We start from the raw sequence: 7125 nt of genomic DNA on the forward strand, positions 1-7125 counted from the left end.
CTGGGTACAACATAAAAGTGTATACTGATATACAGATATACTGAAAGAACCATTTTTATACAACATGTGTGACTCTATGCTACAATTAATAATACTATAGAAGTAGGCAAAGTGGTTGCCGACGTAATGATCACTTATGTCCAATTTCTGGTAAGATCAAATATGGAGTAATGGTGTCAAGGTCATGTCAGGGATGCTGTAAATAAAAAAGCCAAAGGTTTGTCCATATTGGTCTAGAAACAGCATCTGGACTTTGGATATGTTTGGAAGAACAGCTGCTTAGGAAGTCTTTGGGAATAAAAGAAAGGAGAAAAATGAGAGGAAGACATGAAATGGGGAAGTGTAATAGGAACAGGAGAGGAGAGAATGGTAGACAGAGGTGACAAACGAATCAGTCAAGGTCCAGTACATCCAGAAGCTCCAGAGAGGGGCCTCTGTGTGGGAAAAGAAGGGTAGAAGGTCATAAATCTGACTGGGTCTGGCTCTCCCGGCTGCCTGCTTCCACACTGGGTTTGTTCAGGTGGCCCTCTCCATCAGCCTCCTCCTGCCGCCTCCGCCGCTGCCTTCTCAGTGTGCGAAAAAGCTCCTGTCGAAAGAGAAATGTGTCGGGGGGAGAGAAAAAGAAGCACTTCATGGTTTTATGGTTTCCTTGTCTCTGCAGGCGAACTCTCGGGCTGAGTGACATGAGTTAGGAAGCCTTGACTGGAGAGCGGAGGTTTGGGAGACAAAAAAGAGTTATGGGCTTGAACTTTTGCGCGGTGAACTTTCTCAACCTTTATTGTTGTAGCTGGCCATCAGTGCTTCAGGCCCACGGCTGCATCTATGTTTCAGGTTAGAGGCACATGTGTGCAATACAATAGGTCTTCAGCAACAGTCGCAGTTCTTCTGAAGACAAAGGATTCAAGGATTTATACCGTCAGACCAAACTTGTTGTGTGATACAAGAACCTGGATATGAATAAATAAACACTGGACCAGAATAATAAATAAACCAGAATGTAATGGAATATTACTGGAACACAATGAAAACAGTGAAAAATGTACAAGAATTAAAAAAGTAGAAATGTAAATATTATATTATACAGAAACCTGGACAAGATGGACATTTATCTGCTAATTTTGATCAACTTTAATCCAGATTAGTTAACATAAACTCATCGCAAATGAACTTTTTAACTTTGAGCACAAACCTTCAACTGTGCAAGTGTATTCCACCTTAAATGAGTGGATATGAGAAAGACACGATAATATTCGCACGGGCAAATATCTAGATTTTGTCTTTTGTTTATGTTCTCTATATTCTGCCGTTTACCACAAACTCTCAATTTAAAAATCTCTCAACAAACTCTTGACTTTTCGCTTTGCCCAAGACGTGCACAGTGGTAGTAAAGTTTGGAGTCATGACTAATCAAACGTAGTCAACATGTAGTCACTGCACTACACAGACTGTATGATTACTTTCGTACTTAAACGTACGTCGCTTCTCTACGGCCGCATAGGCACTCAGTCCTTTTAACATTTTTTATCCAAGAAAGGGTTTTTGGAAAAACTGGAGGGACTGATGAGTTCAAGTTAGGATTTTTCAGCACGAACAACCGGAGCCAGAGAGTGGCCTCTTCATGGCTGAGGGCCAGAGACATTGGCCTAGTGGGCAGACTGACAGTGGGAGATGAAACGGAGAACAAGACACGAGAGGGAAGGAGAAAATGGAGAAAACAGATATTCACACACCAGTGGTACTAGTGGTCTTTTAGTGGTACCATTAGCAGGCACCCGAATACATGCACTATCACATGAAACCGCAAATGTTTTTTCACGCAAACATACACGGCTGCCATTCAACTAATGTGTGTCTACGTATGTGCGACACACATATAGGAGAAAGCATGCAGGGATAATGCAGGCGTGCAGGGCAGCACACATTTTTCCACTTTGTCTCACGTGCTGCTGAGAAAGCCAGCGAGTGCAGACAAGGCCCATTTTTCTCCCTTCCTGTGGTCAGAGTGTGTGACTGTGGATTTATTTTTGCAGCTCTCTGAAGGGAGGTCAGTGTTTTGCTGAATTTGAAACATTTGAAGTATCTGAGGCCCCGTTCCCGTTCCGCGTTAGAGAAATGGGCCATTCATTTGGACCTGTCGGAGTGCATCAGGGCACTCGCATCGTGTCTGCTTGTTTTTCGTCACATCGGCTCACACACACACACACACACAAACCACTCAGTTCTCCGTCTCATTATGTAATTTACCTGTCCTTTTATTGTTACCACACGTCGAGGTACAGCCCTCCCTAACGAGGAGTGCGTGGGAATAACTTAAAGTTTGGACAAACTGAATAAGTCGAAGGGCTCCACAAGAGGAAAAGTCTGCACGTCCTGAGTGTGCACACGGGAGAGAATGAGTCCCCCAGTTGAAGCCGGCAGATAAATTACAAATGGATATTAGCAGGGGCTGCGCTGTTTGACAGTTGGGTTTGTCTGGGTTTCCTCCACTTCCTAGAGGTAATATTTATCTGTAATGGATATTAAAATGAAGCCTGGAGCTGAAAGAGAAGCTTTCCAGTGGATTCTGTCTCTGCAGGACAAAGAGCGGTGCGTTCTTCTGAAGTTCAAAGTGAAACTGGATTCACGGGACTCCCCAATAGGACTTCGACGGCAGGAAATCTCAAAAGAGAGGCACTGACAGTTGGTGATAATTTGGCATCTACAGTAACGCAGCTGTGCTGAGTTACAAACATCAGGTGTTGATGGCCTCCTTTGTTTGTCAAGGTCCTAATCCCGGCGACACTGCCGCTGAGCTCCAGTTACGTCCAGCGAGGTAAAAACGAGTGTTTTGTGAGTAGAAAACGGGCTCAATTTGAAACAGACCTGCTCCTTTTTGAGTGTGCTCCACTTAAGGTAATTGAATTTGACTCTAACATTTTTCCCGTGTTGGCTCTCCCTGGCTGCTACATCCTTCACTTCACATTCAAACCGAGGCAGAAACGAAGTCTTCATCTGCTTCCTTCCTGACTGGACCAATAATATCTGTTTCAAAGTCATGGGGGAAACCACAGGAGTGCACACATGCTCCTGCTCTCATTTTCACACATGCTCAGACAGGATCTTCATGAAAAGACCGTCAAGCACCGAGGGCAGCTGTCCCTGAAAGGAGTGGAGTACTTTAGAGACGGCTAATTCAGGATAGAGGCTATATATTCTTAGCCTGAGGCAAATTTCAAGGCCTTTGTTTTTGTTCTTGCACTTTATGACCTCTGAAAACAAAAGGATGGTTTCGAGGGGCCCTGTTTCTACTTGACTTCTCTTTGATGTGCCTTGTTCTTTTACCCAGGCTCCACAGTCGGGCACTGTCAGACCATCACTTTGGTCCGTTCAGGAATATCTGGTCAAATTTTAATGTAAAACACATGGCCAAGAAAACTTGGCTGTTTTTAAACACAAGGACATGGAGTTCATTTTTTTAGGTGTCAGCTCTCATAAATGTGTTTCTCAACGAATGACGAGCCAAAAGAAATATTAACTTTTTACCACCTCATAATTGTTCTTTATATACACAGTACGTCATGTACTGAAGACCTTTTTAAACAATACTTATGATAACAAATTCTATTTTCCACTTTGAACCATCATCAAAAATCATCAAAGTGATGATACAAGTTCATAGCCTTGTATTTTGTTATTGTATCTGATGAAAGGTAAATATTCAAAATAAATGATAACATTACTTTTTTAATGCTAACTACATCATCATTTTGATGTAGTTAGCATGTTAGCAAGCACAAATATATATGAACTTGTATCATCAAAGTGATGATACAAGTTCATATATATTTGTGTAGCATTCTTTACGTACGTTGTTTGAATGCTGTCATCGGGTAATGACCTTTTCACGTAATTTCAAGTTGACCTAAAGCAGTAATTAGAGCAGTGGTTCCCAAAATGGGGGGCACAACCTGCTTCTTTGTCTCATCTAAGGACTAAAAGTTCCTCTCAAATGTTTTAGTTTTGTGTAAAAATTCCCAGAGCTTCAGTGAAGCCTGATGAAAAGCTTAAACAATGTTTTCATTAAAAAATATATTTCAAAGGTTTCTTTTAAGAACTGAAAAAATTGATCAAATAAAACTTTTTTATAACTGTAACATCTGTCTTAGAACATTTGTTATTGTAACTCTCAAACATTTCAGTTCAGTTTTCTTCAGGTCCTACCCCCTCATTTACTCAGAGGACCCAGAGACGGCCTACATGTCCATTATGTCCATTAGGTTAAACCAACAAGGGTTTAGAAGTATGGTGATTAACGGGACACAGAGTGCATCAACTCCTTTCTACAGAATAATAGATAACTGAACACCCGGGTTACAGGAGTTGATGATTCGTCTCCAAGCTTTTCTTGGGGGGGTTGGGTTGGGTTGGCCGGACAACACAGGGCTAGAGGCAATGATGAATGGATGCTCTGCACGCACAGAGCATCCATTCACCCCACATCCTACCATGGGTGGATAACACAGACCTGCTCACCTCTTCTCTGTTTCTTTGTCCATGTAAAAACATCTTGTGTGTGTATGTGTGTGTACTAACAAGCTACCGGCACGAGCTGCTCCCATGATGTGTGCAGGTGTTCATGTGACCTGACCCTTTAACCAGAACGTGTCAACATGTGAGCTGTAGGTGTGAGTGGCCTACTTGTAGTTCTCTGTCACTATCACTGCTTGTTCTCACATGTGCGTGTGTTTATGTTGAAATCCACAGCTGCTGACGGTGACTCACTCTGTGATGTGGAGCCTTTTCATACACAGCGACGCTTGTTTAACTCATTAACACAACATTACAGCACATGAAAAGGCCACTTGTCAGTGGTGGTGTGGTGTGTTTTTCCCCNGTTATACATACACATGTCTTACCACCCCCCTACCCCTCTACACCCGTCCCCCCAACACTCTTATCTTCCCTGGAGTAATTAATTTTCTGATTACACTGCTTATATACAGGGACAGACCGTTTCATCACCAGTACGATTTTCGGGGCTGGCCGTCATAGGCTGGTGGCGAAAGACGTAGATGGGGGCTGTGTGGATTAAAGAGTAACTCAGCCATCGCTAGGATTTTACTCTCAGTGGAGTCGAACATATATATATATAGAAATATATAGATATATGTATATACAAAAATAATAATAATAAATTATATATATGTATATATCATACAATTTGTCTGAGTTTGAGTGCAGTGTCTGACTTTGAGGCCGGGGCTGTCCACTGCTGAGAGCCTTCACGTGTGATCCACAATTATCTTCCACAAACCGATGGATTACCATAAACAAATTGTAGGGTTGTTGTTCAAATTGCGACCTGATATCTTGCAGCTGAATTGTCCTCTGTTGTGGTGGTCTGTTTCCCGGAGAAAAAACCCCCCCGAGGATTTGTTAAGAGGGAGAAGGCCAATTTCAGTCTGGTTATGTAAACGAGCTGTGAGAACTCTTGTTCACTTCCACTCACAATAGCACTGATGGTGGGTTTCACTCTCTCCCTTGGACTCGTACTGTGCATGACAGTATGTGACATCAGTGTGGCTCTGGTTTGTGGATGCAGCCACCGCAGAGAATTACCAACCCTTGATTTTAACTCAACTTTAAATGACTTAGGATCTGCTTATTCTCAGAGCCACGCTGACTGAATAAAGGAGGTGATTTCAACAGTGAAGGAACAGAATAGTCCGTTCTCAGACGTCACCTCATGAGACATTACACACCGGCCTGTAGTGCGTAGTGTAGCATCTAATACTGAGTCCACTCTTTGTTTGCTATTTCTTAATTTTTTTTTTTTACTTTCCACACATGCTTCTTGAGGGAAAAAAAAGTATAACATAATAATACAGTAATTAGGAGTGTTGATTTATCTCAATAAATCATGATTAACCATGTTTGAATGCAATCTTATTTATTTGTGTGTTATCCACAGCTAGCCTGTGATGTATCAGATTCTGGGTAAACAGAGATGGACAGAATATTCATTTGAATTTCATTTTTGATTTTTTTAATGGACCACTGACAGACCCTAAACCTCCTTTTGTCCACCATCCAATGTTGCAATTCAGAATTAGGGAACTACCAGCTGCTGATAGTTTTCACCACATGTTCACCCCAGCACACAGGAAGCTAATATACACTGTTGTCCAGGAGATTACTTATTTGGAAATATATTTTATTTTTCAAGCCCCAGCATCAAACTTTTGATGTAGACCACATGGGTGTTAAAATAGCAGCAGGAAATAAGTTTTCCCACATGAAGAAGTTCTTCTGCAATTTTTTTTTATTTATTTTATTTTAGCAAATATTGATGTGTTCTTCATTTGAAACAATAATAAACCAATACAAAAAGTCACATGGACGTAGCCTTGAACACACTCGCATGACACGACACACAGGCACAGAACAGAAAAGAATGGTTGGGAGTTGGTAGATTTGAAGGGGAATAAAATATGACTATAGAGGAATGTCAATATATTTGAAAATAAAGGAAGACAGAGGCCACATGTGCCTGTGGGAAGGAAGAACGCTGCCGTGAAGATCACAAGCCGAGGAATCATTCATCAAGACTCACTCTATCATTTCTGCCGACAGAGACGGACGGTGTGGAGTCAGATTGAATCACTGCTTACTTTTTGTTTTTTAGATCTTCTGCCTGCTTTGCGTTTGGCACACACACACACACACACACACACACACACACACACACAAACCTTTCCTCAATATCACACACACTTTCATTTGCTCACCCAATTAGCTCTGTCAGCCCAATCGGCATCTGTGTTTGATACTGAACCGACTTTGTTTGAACACGTGATAATTGTGGAGACATCGTGAACTCATGCGAGGTAGTGAATCTGTCATCAGGTCGACCGAAGGGCGTACTTAAACCGGTTTTTATACGACAAAAGGATTTAAAAACTGTTGTTTGAGATAAAATGTAATCCCTCGTCCCTAAATACTTTTATTTGTGTTTCCTGCATCCAGACAGTGTAAAAAAAAAGAGCCTGCAGCCATGTTTTTAAAAGGCTGTGGTTCAGCCACGGTGAGTCACAGCTGAGAAACAGTCACAGATGAAGCACACCTTCCTGCTTCATGCAGGGTTTA

The sequence above is a fragment of the Cynoglossus semilaevis genome, chromosome 6 (genome assembly GCF_000523025.1).
Source record: "Cynoglossus semilaevis isolate Cse_v1.0 chromosome 6, Cse_v1.0, whole genome shotgun sequence".
Classification (NCBI taxonomy): Eukaryota; Metazoa; Chordata; class Actinopteri; order Pleuronectiformes; family Cynoglossidae; genus Cynoglossus; species Cynoglossus semilaevis.